General features: G+C 35.6%; 1 protein-coding gene across 6 annotated transcripts in view; it reads right to left on the reverse strand.

Moving 5' to 3' along the window:
• TUSC3 (tumor suppressor candidate 3) overlaps window positions 1–19,150 on the reverse strand; it is a 255,626-nt gene that overhangs the window by 98,888 nt on the left and 137,588 nt on the right. The window lies entirely within an intron of this gene.

The following is a 19,150-nucleotide window of genomic DNA, read 5'->3' on the forward strand; positions in this document are numbered from 1 at the left end:
TCAGAGAATAAATTTGGATTCTGTTCTATAACTTTGGGGGAGCCAAGGTATTTCAAAAGAAAATGAAAATTTTTTTATAGGATTTACAGGATTATAGAGGTTAATCTGAATCCGTTTCCCACTGTCTTGAGAATAACTCTGAAATTAACTCAGACTTCTTAAAAGCTAGTTTTGACTTGTACAGACTTAGCCACGGTTGAGATATTTTCTGAAAGTCAGAATTTTACCAAATATTTGCACTTTAAACTTAGAAGATACACTAGAATATCAGGCCCAGAGTCAGCACAGAGAATTATGTACCATCTAAAAAAATAATTTAAAAATGTGAAATTGTTATGTGAGAAAAATAAATTGTATATCTAATTCACAGGAGTATCATGTCAGTGATTTAGAGAGTACATTAAACCTGATTATGTTGTAGACATAATATAAACAGTGTTTCAGGTACAGTATATTTTAAAATCCAGGAAAAGAGATATCTAGTGAATAAATACATTTACAGTATAAACAATGACCTTTTTGTTTTGAGTAGACACCCAATAATACCAGAGTTCTACTTTTTGGAACCTAACCCTTGTAATCACTAAATTGACACTGCCACTACTGTGTGTATTTCTTGTTTTGCTTTTACTTGTCTGCCCATTCCTTCTCTGCCTTTTACTCTTCCATTGATATTTCTATTTCCAACTACGATAGAAAAAATACATGATCTAGTTTGTATTCTAGAAACATGACAGTAGCCACAGTATGGAGAAAAGTAAAACTTGAATAGAAATCAGTTTGGAGGCTGATGCATAAATACACATGAAAGACTACAGTGGCTAATTCCATGGTAGTGATAAGAACTGAGAGAAGTAGACATATATGAGAAATACTGAAGAGGTGGAGTCAACTGACATTGGTGATTGATTGATGCAAAAGAAAATAGTCAAAATTACCCTCTGGGTTTCTGGGTTCCGATTTGAGCAACAGGTAGTCTGTGGTGCCACTCAGTGAGATACAGAGTAGGGCCAGAAGTATGTGAGGGTGAAAGGGAAGCAGGTCACAAAGATTTGGAGTTGAGTTTCAAATGGGTTGACTCTAATGTGCTTTCAAAACATCCATTTCAAAACATCTTTGGGTGGCGAGACTTCTATGAGACATTTGCATATATGATCTAATGACAGAGGTCTAGGGAAAAACCACAGATCTGGGAATTGTCCGCACATAGCTGGTTACTGAAGTCATGGGAACAGATGAAATTGCTCAAGCAGAGTAGATGGGGTGGGAAGACAAGAAAGCCTACAGGCCTAGGAAAGAACCCTGGGGAACACTTGTAGGCTGATTCATAACCAGAAGCCTGCAAAGGAACCTGGACACAGAAGTCAGAGAGGAAGAAAACAAAGAAAGTAGATACATTCTAATGGAAACCAAGGACAGAAATTTGAAAGGAAGGGTGTGGTGTTCAAAAACTGTCAAACGCTGGGGAAAGATCAAATATAAAACAACCTGAAGAGTCTCACTTTTTTTTTTTCTTTTGGCTATTCATTTGAGATACTAAAATACTTAACAGACTAAAATATTTAAAAAATAATAGTAGCCATCCAAAAACCTTCAACACTCTTAAGGTCTACCACTGGTATGTTTAAAGTACTCTGCCCAGGGGGCCAGCCCCATAGTGCAAGCGGTTAGGTGCGCGCGCTCCGCTGCTGCGGCCCGGGTTCGCCGGTTCGGATCCCGGGCGCGCACTGACGCACCGCTTGGCAAGCCATGCTGTGGCGGCGTCCCATATAAAGTGGAAGAAGATGGGCACGGATGTTAGCCCAGGGCCAGTCTTCCTCAGCAAAAAAAGAGGAAGATCGGCAGATGTTAGCACAGGGCTGATCTCCTCACCAAAAAAAAAAAAAGTACTCTGCCCAGCAGTATATCATAGTAGTTAAGAACAGAGGCTCTTAAATTAGAACACTGGCGTTTCAGGCCTGTCTTCAACACCTGTGCCACCTTGGAGAAGTTCATCATTTGGGGCCTCAGTTTCTTATCTATAATGGTAGGATAATATTGGCATCAACCCTTCTAAGCTATGGAAGTTTTAAGTCAGTCAGTCCATATAGCCCATTTTAAACCATGCATGATATACAATGTGAACTCAAATATTATTTATCATCATTCCAAAGCCCTCCACAATTTGGTCCCACACTCTGAAGTAGCATCATGCCCCACCATTCCTTAATTGGCACTGTATGTTCCATCCGGGTCGCTCTTCTTGCTACCCCCCAGATGCATGAGGCAATGCCTACATCTACATCTTGTTAATGCTACTCCTACTCAGTCAACCTCTCTATCCTATTCAAGGGTTAACTCATGGTCTATGTATGGTCTCCATGAAGCCCTTCCACTTTATTTTATTCATTTGACAGTTATTTCCTGAGTATACCAAGTATTTTAGACACTAGGGACATAATAGTGAATAAGATAAAGATGGCCCCTGCCCTCAGGTAGAAATCCTAAATAAGTGACATGCACCCCGCATTATAAAAAATAAGTGGGTATTTCTCATTCATTCATTTAACATTCATTTACTGAGAGCCTACTATATGCTCAAGAACTGTTTTAGAAGCTGGCAATAAAGCAATGAACAAAAACATGAGAGGGAAACAGTCTGTGGAGTTTACATTCTACAGGGAGGAAATAGACAATAAAAAATAAAAAATTAAACTATATGATAGACAATGATAAATGCTTTGAAGAAAAGTAAAAGCAGGGAAGGTGGAAAGGAAGTCATGGGACAGGGGATTGCAATATTCATTAGAACAGTCAGGAGGAGCCTCTCCAAGAACGTGGTATTTGAGCAGAAATCTGAAAGAGAGCAAGCCATGTAAGTATCTTGGAAAACAGTGTTCCAAGCAAAGCAAATAGCCAGTGAAACAGACTCTACTGAAGGAGAATGACTAGCATATTCTAGAAGGAGTAAAGAACCCAAGAGGACTAAAGGACAGTTAATGAGGAGAACAGAAATTGATAAGATAGGTGAAGTAAGCAGGGCCAGATCCCAGAGCCACATGGGTTGAAATTTTGAAAATTAACTGTAAGGTGGAAGCTAGGATACAGTTAAAAGGCTACTGCAATAAGTGGATTAAGAAATAATTAGATTTAAATAAAGGTAGAAGGTATGGTGAGAGATATTTGGAATCTGGACATATTTCGAAAAAGAGCCAACAGGATTTTCTGAAGAATTAGATGTGGGACGTGAGAGAAAAAAGTGGTAAAGGAAGACTACAAGGTTTCTGACCTGTACAACCAAAAAAATAAATTGGCTATTAACTAAGACGTCAAAGACTATGGGAGAACTAGGTTTGGGGACTGAGACCAGGAGTTTGTTTTGTACCTGTCCATTTTGAGACACCTGACAGACTTCCAGGTGGAGATGCGGTATGAGCAAGTTGGGGAAGATCTGGCCCCAAGATAAAATTTGGGAGTCGATAATGGTTAGACAGTCTTTAAAGCTTTAAAACTGGATGAAATCAGTAAGGAACCAAATGTAGATAAAGAAGAGAAGGTGACCAAGAACTGAACTCTCTGCCCACTCTGAAACAAGTGTAGTAGATAAAAATGAATAAGCAAATATGATTAAGAAGGAGCAGCCAGAGAAGTAAGGAAAATCGCAAGTGTGGCCTATCAGAAGACAAGAAAGTGATGCAGAATGAAGAGATCAGTTGTGTCAACACTGATAAGAGATCACTAATATGAAGATCTATAACTAAAAATTGAATTTAGTTCCCTGGAAAATATTTGTGCCCGACAAAAGCATTTTCAACGGGTCAAAAAGCCTTATGTGAAAAGAACGGAACGATATAGAAAACTGTTTCAAGGAGGTCTGCTATAAAGACGATCACTTAAATAGAATGACATCTAGAGGGAAAAATAGTTTTATAGCCTTTTAGGATAAATAAGGGGATGTTTGTATTGCTAATGAGAATGATTCAGTAACACAAGAAAAAATTATGATGACGCTGAAAAAGCGGAGAATTGTTCGAGCACTGTCACTGAATAAGATTTAGTAGGAAAGTAGGGGGTGTGTCTTAGACAAGAGTAGAAACAGTTCAAATCCTACAGCAGTACACAGACCCCCAAAGGGCCCATGCACAGCATGCAGTGGGGGAAGGAGGTCTGTGTACTTAAACAGGATAAAAACAAATCTTCATTTTCACTATCTTGTAAGTAAAATATATAATTTCCTTCAACTACAAAATATGTGTGATAGATCACAATAGGTTTAGTAGTACCTGTGATTTTTATCAATGAGGGAAATACAGATATTTTCATACTATAACATTTTCATATTACAAGTTAGTTGATATCTCAAAATACTGTTTATACTCATAACTACTTCAAAATTATGGTAGTTATTAGATTCACACTAGGTCTTGTGATTTAATGCATTAATATATTTCTATATTACAAATTTTACCAACACATAAGAGAAAATGTTCAAATTCTCTTAAAAAATGAGAGGTTAGGGCCGGCCCCGTGGCGTAGTGGTTAAGTGCACGCACTCTGCTGCTGGTGGCCCGGGTTCGGATCCCAGGCACGCACCCAGGCACTGCTTGTCAGGCCATGCTGTGGCAGCGTCCCACATAAAGTGGAGGAAGATGGGCACAGATGTTAGCACAGGGCTAGTCTTCCTCAGCAAAAAGAGGAGGACTGGCATGGATGTTAGCTCAGGGCTGATCTTCCCCACAAAAAGAAAAAAAAAAAATGAGAGGTTAAATTAAATAGCAATAGCCATACTACCTACGGTTTGTTATGTAAGTTTTAAAAAAATTCGTCTTAATACATGATTTATTCAAGATTCCAAGAAATGGTTCAGTAAAACAAAAACAGGCTTAAACATGTATACTCTGCTGAGTCATCTGAAGCAGTGACATGTATTTATTTACAGTATTTATAATTACATAGAGGCGGCATTTTTCACAAGACACAACAAAACCCTGAATAAACATATACTTATAAAATGCAAAATAGCCCAGGTTTATAAAATCTCTTTCTCTAAATAAGTATAATTGATACTTCCTTTTTTGATTTTAACAACTAAAATGTCTTCCACTTCATTGCTTTCGTTAGTCTGAAATTTTTAATTTTTGCAATTAATTTAACTACAATTTTATTTTTGTATTTAACTAAAATATTCATATAACAAAATACATGATTCACAAGCAGGCTCAATGCATTTTTAAAACTTGAACACACCCTTGTAAACCAGCACTGAGATCAAGAAACGGAATACTATTAGAAAAATAGGAGTCCTCTTGCGCCTCCTTCCCAATCATTACCGGCATAACCCTCTGAAGGGGTAAAGACATTTTCTTGAAAATGCTGCATCACAGATATGTATACTCAGTTTTAGTGAATACAACCAAACGCACTTCTCAGGAGGTTAGACCAAATTTACACGCCGACCAGCAGTGTATGCAAGTACTGGTGGATTCACATCCTTACCAACAATTGGTACTATCTGTGTGCACGTGTGTGCGTGTGTTCATTTTAGCTATTCTGGTAGATGTGTGGTAGTCATACTGTAGTTCTATTTTGCATTTTCCTGGTGATTAATGAAGCTGAATCTCTTTTCATATGTTTAGTGAAATTCAGACATTATGGTAAAGTGCCCAGCAAGTCTTCCCTCTCTTTTAAAATTCAATTATCTGCCTTTTGTTTATCATTTTGTAAAAGTTCTTTTTATTTCTGGATACAAGTCCTTTGTTAAATATATGCATGGCAGATAATCTTTACTGAACCCGTGGCTTGCGTTCCTTTTCATTTTCTTAACGGTATCTCTTGGCAAATAGAAGTTCTTAATTTAATGTAGTTCAGTTTAGCAATTATTTCCTCTATTATGTTTACCACTGTGTTCTGTTTCAAGAAATACTTGCACATTCAGAAATCATGAAGATATATGCCTATGTTTTCTTTTAAAAGTGTTAATGTTTACATTTCACATTTAAATTAACAATTCATGTTGGATTGATTTTTCTGTATATGGTAGGTAGGAGATGAAATGTATTTTTTTCCATATGGATAGACTCAGCACCATTTATTGAAAATACCATACTTACCCACTGCACCGCAAGGTCACTTTTGTCATAAATCAAGAAATATTGTATAAGCATGAGTCTATTTCTGGACTATCAATTCTGGTCCATATGCCTTTTTATAAAATAAATACCACAAAGCCTTAATTAAATATCTGTAATAAATCTTGATATCTGTAAGTGTAAATTCCCCAGTATTGTTCCCTTTCTTGGTATTATCTTGATTATTCTATTCTTTACCCTTTTCATCTTCATAAAAATTTTAGAACCTGTCAATTTCCACGAGAAAATCTGAGAATTTGTCCAAGGCCAAAATGGACATCATTACAATGTTGAGTTTTCCAGTCCATGAACATGTTACATCTGCCATTTGTTTACGTGTTCTTAAACATTTCTTTGAATGTTTGGTAGTTTTCAGTTTCACATCTTTTGTTAGATTGACTCATGGGTATTTTTGATGCTATGCTAATGGATAATGTTTTTAAATTTCATTTTCTTTTCGTGTGTTGATGGTATGCAGAATATATTTGATTTTTGTACATTGACTGTATATTTATTCATTGCTGAATTTACTCATTAAGTCTAACTTTTTTTAATGTAAACAACCAAATCATCTGCCAATAAGGTCGGCTTTATTTTTTCTGGTGTGGGTGTTTTTGTTTTTTTTGTTTTGTTTATTTTATTTGCCCTAATGTACTGCTCAGGGTCCCCAGCACAATATTCAAGAAAAAACATTTTGTATTATTACTCATCTGAGGGCTTTCAATAAGTCACGAAATACGATGTTTACAGCAGGTTTCTTTATCAGATTAAGGAAGTTCTCTTCTATTTAGTTTTCTTTTTTCTTTTATTCACTAATGGGCACTGAATCTATCAAGTGTTTATATGCGTAAAGTAAGATGATCAGTAGATTTTTTTTTTCTTTAGTTATTAGTGTAGAGAATGATACTGATAAATTTTCACATATTAAACTACCCTTGCATTATTGAAATAAACTCCACTTGATAATGTTGTATTATCGTTTTTATTTATCACTGTCTGCAATTTCCAATATTTTGTTTAGAATAATTGCATCTATATTCATGAAAGAGATTGGCCTATCATTTTTCTATTTTTAAATGTCCCTGTCAGATTTTAGAATCACAGTTCTTCTTGCTTCAAAAAATAAGTTGGGAAGCATTTCCTCTTTTTCTATTCACTGAAAGAGTTGGCATAATATTAGCATTAATTCTTAAATGTTTGGAAGAATTAACCATTTTGTGTCAAAGTTTTAATAATGGATTCAATTACTTTAATAGAAATTGAAGTACAGTATGATCTCTCTTCTTATGATAGTTTATTGGTTTAAAGTCCAATTTCTTTGAGATTGTCAAGTTTATTAGCAATGTGTGAGCACCTTAATTCAATCAGGGAACATACTGACTGAGTCACGGCTAGGTTATGACCCTGATAAGGCTCAATCTACCTCTGATTGATCTCAGACTTTGAAAATTTTCAAATAAGAGTCTGATGGGTCTCAAATTGTAATTTTTAATTCACAAGCTTGCCAAATACTCTACTTTGCTTTTCAGACTTTCTGCTTAGGGCTTTTAGCCATTCCCCCTCAGCAAACTTCTTAAGTGTGCTTAAGACTCATGAAGTTTCTACCAAAGCTCTGCTTATTTTTCTGTTTCACCACAGCAGCCCTTTGCTGGAAGCTGCACTGGATTGTCAACCCTTGCCCACATCAACAACTGCCCCCAGGGTAAAAGTGGCTACAGAAGCCAACTGAGTTCTCCTAGGTTCTTTCTCTACCAGAGTCCAAGCCCCTTTAGTTCTCATTGCCTCAGCAGCTCTCCACTGCTCAAACAGATGATTCATGTATTTTAGCTGGCTTTTTAAATTATTCCAAACAGGACTAGTCTGCCTCTAGCTACTCATCTCATCTGAAAGCAAAAGTCAAATTTAGGTATTTACCTGGCATATAAATTTATTAAGGTTTTCATTCCTTTGGTTTTATAATCCTACAATACTCACCTTGTCAGAGAAGGATACTTTTGTGATATTCAACACCCCATGAAAATATGAATAAAGTTACTCTTTGTAAAGTTACTCGAGAAGGCAGCTGTGACCAACTTACTAAATTGGAAGCCATCTAATTTGACATTCGACAACAGATGAATAGCCAACAGACCCATGTTCTGGTTGGCTCTTCATCTAACAAGTCAGAATATCTGTAAGTCTCAGAATTTCACATCCTATAATTCTTTAATACCAAAATAGCCAAGAAACTACTGTAGCATAAACTGAAGCAGACTGATCACAAGCTGAAATGGAACAAGAAACACCGAATGTAAACACAACTTAGCATGATGAAGTACAATCAATAATACACTCAGGTGTCTACAGTTTCATACAATATCGGAAACTATTCTTTTGAGCATTGGCTTCAAGCCAAAAGTGAAACTGAAGAGTAATGCTTTGCAACAATAAAAAAACTACTCATATATTTGCTGTAGTTAATAATCAAAGAACACCTTTAAAGGTAGTCCCTTTGGAAAGTATTATAGGTTCTACATTTGCATTTTCCTTGAGAGTCATAAAAATAGTACCATCTTAGAAAACCAAGATTTTGGACATATGTTAGAGCATTTGTATTCTACTGATGTATATATCTGACTTACCTTCTTTACTATACAAGTAAGGTCCCTGACAGCAGGGACTATGTCCTAGTCTTTTTACCTTGTCCTATCTTTTTATTTCCATATGGTTCTTCACAGTTCTTAGTACATACATAATGAGCTTTCAAACTCTTGTTGAATGGTCAATAAATGGATAAATGTGAATAAACAGAGAAAAGGTGAATCTACTGAAACATGAATCTTTATTCTAAAATTGACTGAAATGTGAATAAGTTAAGTTTTCTCAAAAAAAAAATATGTACTAGTCCCAGCCATGGCCTACAATGCCATAAATGCCAGTGAAAATAACAACCAAGTTTGTAAGTTTCCTAAACCTAACTGTATTCATCCATTTAACTTCCACTCATTCAACAAATATTTATTGAGCACTTTCTACATACCAGGCACAATTCTAAGCATCACGGATGGATACAAAACAGATACAAATCCCTACCTCACCTTAGTGCGAGAATACTCACTTCCAGCATTTATATAACAGGCAGGCATTCAATAAAAACTGAACTGAACACAACCACATGGTATCTTTCTCTCACCTAAGGTTTCCATAGCCCTGTATTGAACTAGGAACTCCACTGGCCCGAAGGTGCCCTCCTCTAAGCATCTACCTTGCTTGTTTTTCAAAATGAGCTCCTCAGACCCTACAGTTCTCCAGAGGAACAATGTGTTTGATGCAACACTTCAACTACAGTAACTGTGCTTTTAACTGTTCTACGTAATGAGGTTTCACAGGAGATTTAGTTTGGGGAAACGTAGTTTCACATTTTATTTAAAAAAGAAAAAAAATCATTACATGCTTTCAACTCTTTTGGGTTTAAATTTGTTTCATAGATTTACACTGTGCAGTTGGATATAGTTTTTAAAATAAAAAATTTCAGTTTTCTTCTGTAAAACAAAATTTAAGTAAGATCAAGAATTTTAAGATATTTTAATTAGTTGAGTACTAAATAAACTGTTAGTGAAAGTAAAAAATTAAATACTAACTGCACAGAAAAGGACTAAATATTCTAAGTACATTTTACCAATCCTTTGTGTATTCCATGTCTTTAAAATACAATGTTACTGTATTATAAGTAATTTAATAACTTATTTATAGACTCAAAAAACAGGTGGTGTAAATGACCAGAGTAACAGTAGACAACCACATCAGGGAATTCATACACTATTCACTTCTACTACTCACAAGTGAATTATTTTAGCAAATTTATGATATTATACAGAAAAACTATCATTATTTTGTATCACTCAATCTGTATACTGCCTTTGTAAGAAAAACGTAGCAAATATCTTTATGGTTCTTTTGGCTACCAAGAAAAGTGTCTTAAGACTAAATATTTAATTCCATGGAAAGGAATTACACATTGAGGATAACTGTTTCAACAAATATTATTTATAACCACTATTGACGTGGATTAAGAAGCTTAGCAGTGGCAGGGAGTATAGAAGCTAGGCAGTCACTCCACGTACTGGATCTTCACAGTGAAGCTTATTTAATTATGACTTAATAATAAGCAAAAGACTCAGGCAACCACATTCAAAAGCAAAAACAGGCAGGTCCATTCATGTAGGAGAAGTTTTAAAATATTCTTTGAGCGCCAGCCCCATGGCATAGTGGTTAAGTCTGGCACGCCATGCTTCAGCGGCCTGGGTTCGCAGGTTCGGATCCTCGGCGCAGACCTACTCATCTGCCATGCTGTGGTGGCGACACACATATAAAATAGAACAAGATCTGCACAGATGAGGGCTAATCTTCCTCAAGCAAAAAATGAGGAAGATTGACAACAGATGTTAGCTCAGAGAGAATGTTCCTCATCAAAAAAGCAAAAATAAGAAAAAAAATAAAATGTTCTTTGAGTTATGGAGGCCATTGCCTGTCCTCATTACAGAAAACTAAGAGGTAAATTTATTAAGAAAAATATATCCTAGAAATGTATTAATTCATTTCATTATATTGTTGCCATAACTCCTAACAAACAAAAATATACATTTGGCTATATATAGAAATTACCTATCTGCAAACAGACATACCTACCTTCAAACGGCCAAACGACTCAATTGCCTGATAGAAAAAACTGTTTAGAGTCATCTACATCCAGCAGCTGCTTCATTGGAAAAAATATTATCAGCAATTATTTGGTTCTCACTTGCAAAAAGAACAAAATAATAAACCACAGAGATAGTACCTGTATAATATTAAAAGTTACATAATTTTATTCAAATAAATTTGGAAGAAAAAGGAGTTCATTCCACTCCATTTAAAGTCAGAGCTGCCTCTAGTTTTGAACGGTCACAAGAAATACATTTCCACTGATACACTACAATGTGCAAAGAACCTTTCATGGATGTGAAAATTGTCTAATAACATATCAATCTCGAGCTTTTAAGTTTTTCACAAAACTTACATAATTAAACTGATATAATTTCTTTGAGACAGAAGAAACATTAACGTATATGTATCATCCTACAATGCAGATCATCACTGTTAAAAGGCAGAAAACAGCTTCTATCCTACTGAGATTTACTGTGATAATAAGGTTTGGGTTATTAGATTTTGTAAATGATGTTTATCTTTCATGTTTTTAACTGCAGATTCTTACGATGTTTTTGTGTTTGAAATGAATGTAACTACTATTCACCACACTAATATTTCTGATTTGAAATAACAGTCATCTATGAAGAGCTTTAGGTGGCCATAAAGATCTGGATTATGGGCTACAAAACATAACATTTTAATTCATTTTGATATTCCAAGTTAACATTTCTTCCTGAAAACCATAAACTATATATCTATCCTACACTCCTTAAAGTTATGTACTAGTGTAGTTCAATATTTTACTCAACCATTCTACTTTAAACTCATCATAAAGCAGTAAAGTATATGCTATTGTCCATTATCCTCAATCTTTAGGGGGTGTGGGAAGGCAGAGGGGCGTAGAACTAGAACCAATGCATATCCAGCTCCACAAACAATCGTCAGCACCTATAGATAGGAGTTAACAAGCATTTTCTCCCCTTAGGAAGCATGAGACCAAAAAATATTGTTTTTTAACTTAGAATCAAGAAGCTCTAATATCTACATATGTTTTAGTATTTGCATATCTTCCTCTACATCAGGAAACTGCAAGCTTTCTGTCTCTATCCTATACCCTAAAGCACTAGGATAGCTTCCTCTCCCCAGCATAAACTTCATTCTCATCCTACCTGTTAGTCTTATACAATAATATGAATACAATAATGAAAAAGAAAAAAATATCCAGCCATAGAATACAGTCTTCCCAGAACTAAGGACTCATAACTCTAAGTAATCTCTTGGGAGGTACTTTTGCATAGGTTCAATGGTAAAAAGACACAACTGCTAATTGTAGGGAGACTTGTTCTTTACTAAGTAGGGAGCATGTGGACAGAGATTCTTTACCTAACTTTTTCTCATTAATCATTCTCCTTTTGCATACAATTTTTTGTATTGCAGAAGCGGTCTGCTCTTGTATAATTAATTACTATTTTTATTTTAGAAGATTTCTTTTACTGTGTAATCCAAGGCTTTCATTAGTTTCTACAAATCAGATGACAATATTTTGCCAAAAATTACTAAAAAAATATATTCTCATTTTCAAAGGAAAATGGGATATTGGTTGTTTTAAACAGACAAACATTTGAGAATCTGAACAAATGGGTCAGCATTTAGGATAGCCTTAACTTTGCAAGGATATCTCAAGAATAGGATAAGAAAGACTGAAAATGAACAAACCCAGTTTTTCACTTAAAAATAGTCTTTCTTTATAAACAAAGAACCAAGTTTGGTAGTGGTGGTGGTGATGGTGGTAATGGTGGCTATCAGGTAGAAAATGGTAAAGGAGATTCAAATTATATACAGTCATGCACTGCATAATGACATTTCGGTCAACGACAAACCACATATACAATGGTGGTCCCAGAGGACTAGTACCATATAGCCTAGATGTGTACTAGGTTTGTGTAAGTACACTTTATTATTTTCCCACAACGATGAAATGGCCTAACCATGCATTTCTCAGACCAAATCTCGGTCATTAAGCGATGCATGACTGTATTGACTTTATTATTTAAATGCTTTAAATAGTTTCTATAAGCCATCAAAAGACAAAGAAAAGACACCACAAGTTTTTATATCTCTATATTAATGAGAAAAACAGAGAGAGATGCAGAAAAGTGTTTCAAGAGGAGTTTTTTAAATTCAACATTTTATCATCAGAGTAGAGTTTTAAAACATATTGTTTGAAAACATGTCTGTTCTCTGCAGCCTGTTATTGCCTTCTAAAAGGCTGCCATTGGGGAGCAGGCATACCTGCCAAGATTTCCTTCTCAAGTATGTGTTTGTGAATGTTAGAATATCTTCTGCTATGCCAAGTTAATTAGCTTTCAAAGATTTAAAATAGAAAAAAAGATCTGCATGATGGCAGAGGGTACAAGAAAATTGATCCATTGAAGTATTTAACATTTATGCAGCATATAAATGTTCTCAGGCGTTTATTTGCAGTTATAATGGCCCACTGCATCCACTGGGTTAAACATCCAACATATGAGATATGTGCCCAGATTTAGAGAAGCCGAGCACTGTGAAAAGAACACGGACCTTGAAGTCAGACACAGGTGGGATCTAATCTCAGTTAATCATCTTATAGCTGTGTGAGCTTCTCCAAGTTGAATTCACTGAATCTTAGTTTCCTTGTTTGTAAAATGAGGATAACAGAAATTTTTTTTCATAGTTATTTTAAGGAATAAGTATATAAATCAGACCCCAAAGAAGGAAGAGACTCAGCAAATAGAATACCAATTATTTCTAGCTTACAACAATAATTCTGGGGCTCTTTTTGAGGAGGGAGAATAATGAAGGCTAATGTCATTTGAGCTTAATTCAGAGAGAGGATTATATCAGTTTTTTGGTAGACTGAAACAGTGACAAGATTTGGTATGATAGTAATGTTTAAATACTAAATACGTTTTAACTTTTCAACAACACTAGAAAGAAGTACTAGATTTTTACCAAGAAACCAGGGTAGCTTTACGGAATAAAGCAACTTGAAAACTAGCCTGAACAAAACCCAAAACACTTTCACACTGAACTACGAAGGAGCTTGAGATCACAATAGTATCCAATTACATTAAATAGAATATAACTAACCAATCTATTTTAACTCAATTATCCAAAGTGAGAAAATAATATTAAGAAACTTTCCTTAAAATATCTTATCTTCCTTACTCTTTAAAACCCAAATTTTAAATTTATATTTTCTCTATCTACCAGAAAGCCACAGAGGTTCTGTTAGAATTTCTAGACTCTAGCCATTACTGCAGAAGATGGATGCTACAGAGTGCTTTGCCTGGGTTACTTAGTTTGTCCTATCACACCCAACTCAGTCATCAAGATCACTGATTCTCTGCTGAAAATAAAAATGGAAGGATGAAGGGCTATTGCAGGAAAGCAAAAGGAACAACTGACAATTAGCTGTAAATATATACATATATATATAAAATATATTTCTATTTTGATATTATATTTATAAATATCTTAAATATCTTTTGTTAGATTTGTGTTAAGTACCATATGTTTTTTCTTCCTATTGTGAAAAAGATTTTATTTTCTATTATATATCTAAATTATCTACTGTATAAAAATCCTAATGATTTTTGGATATTGACCTTGAATTCAGAAAAAGTGTCCAACTCTAGTATTAATTTTATTATTGGTTTTCCATAAATTGTGATGAATTTTCCATGTGGACAATCATATCATGGGCAAATCATATCATAAGTAAATAATGACCTGTCTCTTCCTCCACATTTTGTTATTCTCTGTATTTCTTTTTCTGTTGTTATGCTTTGACTAAGACCACTAGTAAAATGATGAATAGCAGATGATTGTAGGCATCATTTTATTTTTTTTTGGTTTTTTTTTTGTTTTTTTTGTTTGTTTTTTGTGAGGAGGATCAGCCCTGAGCTAACATCTGCCAATCCTCCTCTTTTTGCTAAGGAAGACTGGCCCTGGGCTAACATCCATGCCCATCTTCCTCCACTTTATATGGGACACCGCCACAGCATGGCTTGCCAAGCCGTGCGTCAGTGCGCGCCTGGGATCCGAACTGGCGAACCCCGGGCCGCCGCAGCGGAGTACGCACACTTACCCGCTCGTGAATAGACATCATTTTAAATTATCACTACTAAGTAAGATATTTGCTAAAGATTTTAAGATACCCTTTACCTAATTAAGAAAGTTCACTTGTATTTATAGTTTGCTAACTTTAAAATCATGAATAATGAATTTTAACTAATTTCTATGGCATCTAATGACAGTCACATAATATTTCTCCTTTAAACCATTAAGGTGATGGTTTTCAATAAATTTATACTTCCCCTAATGCTGAACCAACCATTCCTACAATCTGACTTTTGCTATTTTATACATAGCTGAATTTAGTGGATAGTACTTTTTAAAAAATTTTTGATTCTACGTTCATAACCAAGATTTGCCATATGCCAGGTCACCTACTCCTATTTTCTGGCCATCTCTTCTTATATTCTCATATTTGGCCTTATGGTCTTTACTCGTAGCTGTAACTATTTTGCTGTCCGTATTAAGGGTGACTTTTAGAATTTCGCTGAACTTTGTGGCAACATTTCTTTGGTAAGTTTTCTTTATCTGTAGGGAAACGTTGCTCTCATTTGCAAATTATTTTCTTGCAATAGATATGTGCAGAAACAGTGCAAACTCCTTTGTTGATATTGTCTTTGTTGCTCATATTTGAATAGGGTCCATTTTTCCTGAACCGGCTATTAGCAAGAGACTACTTCGGGATGGGAGCAGATTTCACAGCTCAGTGGTTCAATTTTTGTTGTTACGGAAACTGGCCATTTCCTTAAAATATGACACCTCTGTGTAGCCATACCTCCTTTGTCTCTCAGAACCTAACCAAGTTCAGACAGGCTTCTAACACTAAATCTTCCCTCTCCTTGATTTTTTCATGAGTCACTGCCACCAAGAAACACAATCACTACTTCAGGGGTAAGCCACTCACCTCACGAGGGTCTGTCTTTGCCGACACTTTCTGAGTTCTGCCACCTTTGGTGCCTCAGCATAGCCTGAGCTGTCTTTTATCACGTCCCCAGGTAATCCTTCCATATGGAAGCAGGTCCAGGTCACAGCTGCTCCTTTGCAAGGCAGGGTCCTCATTTTGGGGGAACAAATATTTCCTGCCAATTTTTGAGAGTTGCCACTAACACTAGGCCATTTAGCACTTCCTGTTCCTCTCAATGACCAAGGACAGCATCTTATACTGGCTGGGCTGGTTTCAGGAGTTGTTAACAAAATTTACAGGTACTTTGAAGTATGTCAGTTTTTTCTGTCTTCCAGTCATTTGGAAGTGAACTTGACAGAAGTTTTGTTTGAAGAGGTTCTTTATCATGTTCTTAATTTCCAAGAGAAAAATGGAAATTTTCAGAACTAAACTAGAACCGTGTTCCAAGAAAACACTTTGATACATCTGAAGGATACAAGAGCCTCACAAAAGAAGTCAGTTTTCTCTTTTACGCTTCTCTGAAGAAAAAGCCTGACTAAGAGAGATAATTCCTTCATGAATATTTGCTAAAAAATGACTTATACACTACTGGGCTTATTGACTTTTTAAAGGATGATTTGCAAAGGTTTAAATTTATTTAATGGTTACTTTATTACTATTTTATATTTCTTCCTGACATAATTTTATTTATATTTTTCCAAGAAACTTGTTTTTTATATGTAAGTAATAAAATTGACACAGAGCATTCTTTAATTTTTTTAAGAAGTTTGTTTTGATCATGTGAAAGTGATATTATCATCATGGCAGAATAAGGGTTTTCTACCACGTTCTCCCCAAAAAACACTGATTTTGACAATCAACAATGGACAAGAGTACCTTTGTGGAAGTCCAGCAGTCCAGTAGAGAAATTCCAGCACACCATTGGAATTAAAAAATAATGAGACAATGGACACATTGAAGAAGGTAAGAGGAACAGTTTCAATTTACCTAGGTAACTCCGCCCCCAACGCGGCACAGCTCAGTGCCAAGAGAGAACTTCTCCTCCTATGACATCTCCCACAGGGAAGAGTGAGAGTGAATGAACCAGCACCTGGCTTCCCCAGCTGTGTGGGACGCTGCCCAAGAGACACACTTCTTTCTCACTCCATCTAGAAAACTGAGTCATAAACTCACAAGCAGTGGGTGGTGAGCAGCTGGGAGAACAGCAGCCGGGGATGAAAATGAAATACATCAAAAGGATGCAGATGCTACCAAGCACTTTGTGGAATCCGTCAGGAAGCCTGCCCACAAGGTGCTGGAGACACCTCAACTGTGGATCCCCCCAACTGGCCCACAGGCAGCCCCAGTGCTCTGCGTACCTCACCCACACATCCTCTCACCCTGTGGCCAGCTCCCTGTGCACACCCTGAAGGTGGCAAGGGTGAGCCTTTGAGAAAACTATTAGGCACACGCAGAAACTGCCAGACTCTGCAGGACTAGGACAAAGGACACAACCTAGAACATTCAGCACCACCCTACAGAAAGTGAGCAAAGGGAGGCTGTCAGCACCCAGCCTAGCTCTGCAGGATGGAGAATGTATACACTCTTAAGAGTCCTCCACAGAAAGAACAAGAAGTGTGGAGCAGGCATACCCACAGAAAAGATCTGAGAAAGCCTCAGAATCCCCAACGTGGCTAAAGGAGGAAATTTCTCTCCCGAAGCCAGTCAGCAAAGACTTCAAATACGAAGACAGCAACGCAAGACTTCAACTTCAAGGAACATGAAAAATCAAGGAAATACGATATCACTAAAGGAAAAAAATAATTTTCCAGTAACCAACCAACAAAGAAACAGAGTTCTGTGATTTGCCTGACAAAGAACTCAAAACAGTTGTTTTAATGAAGCTCCATTAGCTACAGGGAAGCACACAAATTTAATTCAACAAAATAGAAAAACCAATGCAATAACAAAATGAGAAGTTTAACAGAGAGATAGGAATCATAAAAAAGAACCAAATAGAAATTCAGGAGCTGAAGAATATGACGAATAAAATGAAAATGCGGCAGAGAACATCAACAGCAGACTGGATTAATCAGAATAAAGAATTTGTGAAGTAAAAGACAGATCAGTTGAAATTATCCAGTCAGAGGAGAACAAAGAGAAAAGAATGAAAAAAAGTGAAGAAAGCCTACATGAACTATGGGATATACTATGGGATACCTTGAAAAGAAACAATCTGCACATTACTGGAGTCCCAGAAAGAGAAGAGAGGTAGAAAGGAGCAGAAAGTTTCTTAAAAAAAAAAAACGGATGAGAACTTCCCAAATGTGGAGAGAGATTTAGAAATTCAAGTTCATGAAGCTCAGACATTTCTGTAAAATTTCAACCCTAGATGATCTTCTTCAAGATAAATTATAATAAAACTGCCTAAAATCAAAGACAAAATTTTAAAAGCAGCAAAAGAAAAAAAAATCATCACATACAAAGGAACCCCCCTTAAGGTTATCAGTGTATTTCTCAGCAGAAATAGTGCAGGCCAGGAGAGAGTTGAATGGTATAATGAAAATGCTACTAAGAAAAAATGGCCAACCAACAATACTTTACATAGCAAAGTTGTCCTTCAGGAATAATGGAGAGAGAAAAACTTCCCCAGACAAAGAAAAGGTGAGGGAATTCATCACCACTGGACCTTCCCTACAACAAATGCTGAAAAGCATTCTTCAAGCTAAAATTAATGAACTAATTAGTAACACAAAAAATATAAAATATAAAACACACTGTTAAAGGTAAGTATATAGCAAATTCAGGATACTCTAATACTGTAATATGGTGGTGTGCTAATGACTTAAACCTAATATAAAAGTTAAAGGACAATATTATTAAAAATAACAATAGCTATAATAATTTGTTAATGGATAGACAATATAAAAAGAGGTAAATTGTGACATTAAAAACATAAAATGTGTGTGAGGGAGAGTAAAAAGTAGTTTTTGTATGCAATCAAAGTTAAGCTGTTATCAATGTAAAATAGACTATTATATCCATAAGATGTATTATGTAAACCTCACAGTAACCACAAAGTAAAACTACAAAAGACACAAAAGAAAAAGAGAAGGAAATCAAAGCATACCAGTACAAAAAATCATGAATTCATAAAGAAAGATAGCAAGAGAGGAAGGAAGGAATAAGGGAACTATGAAACAGAAAAACAATTAATAAAATGGCATTAATAAGTCCTTACCTATCAATAATTACTTTAAATGTAAATTGATTAAATTATCCAATCAAAAGGCATAGAGTGGATGAATGGATAAAAAATGAAGACCCAATTATATAGCCCGCAAGAGACTCACTTCAGCTTCAAGGAGACAAATAA

The sequence above is a fragment of the Ceratotherium simum genome, chromosome 28 (genome assembly GCF_057802395.1).
Source record: "Ceratotherium simum simum isolate JZ-2026a chromosome 28, ASM5780239v1, whole genome shotgun sequence".
In the NCBI taxonomy this organism is placed as follows: Eukaryota; Metazoa; Chordata; class Mammalia; order Perissodactyla; family Rhinocerotidae; genus Ceratotherium; species Ceratotherium simum.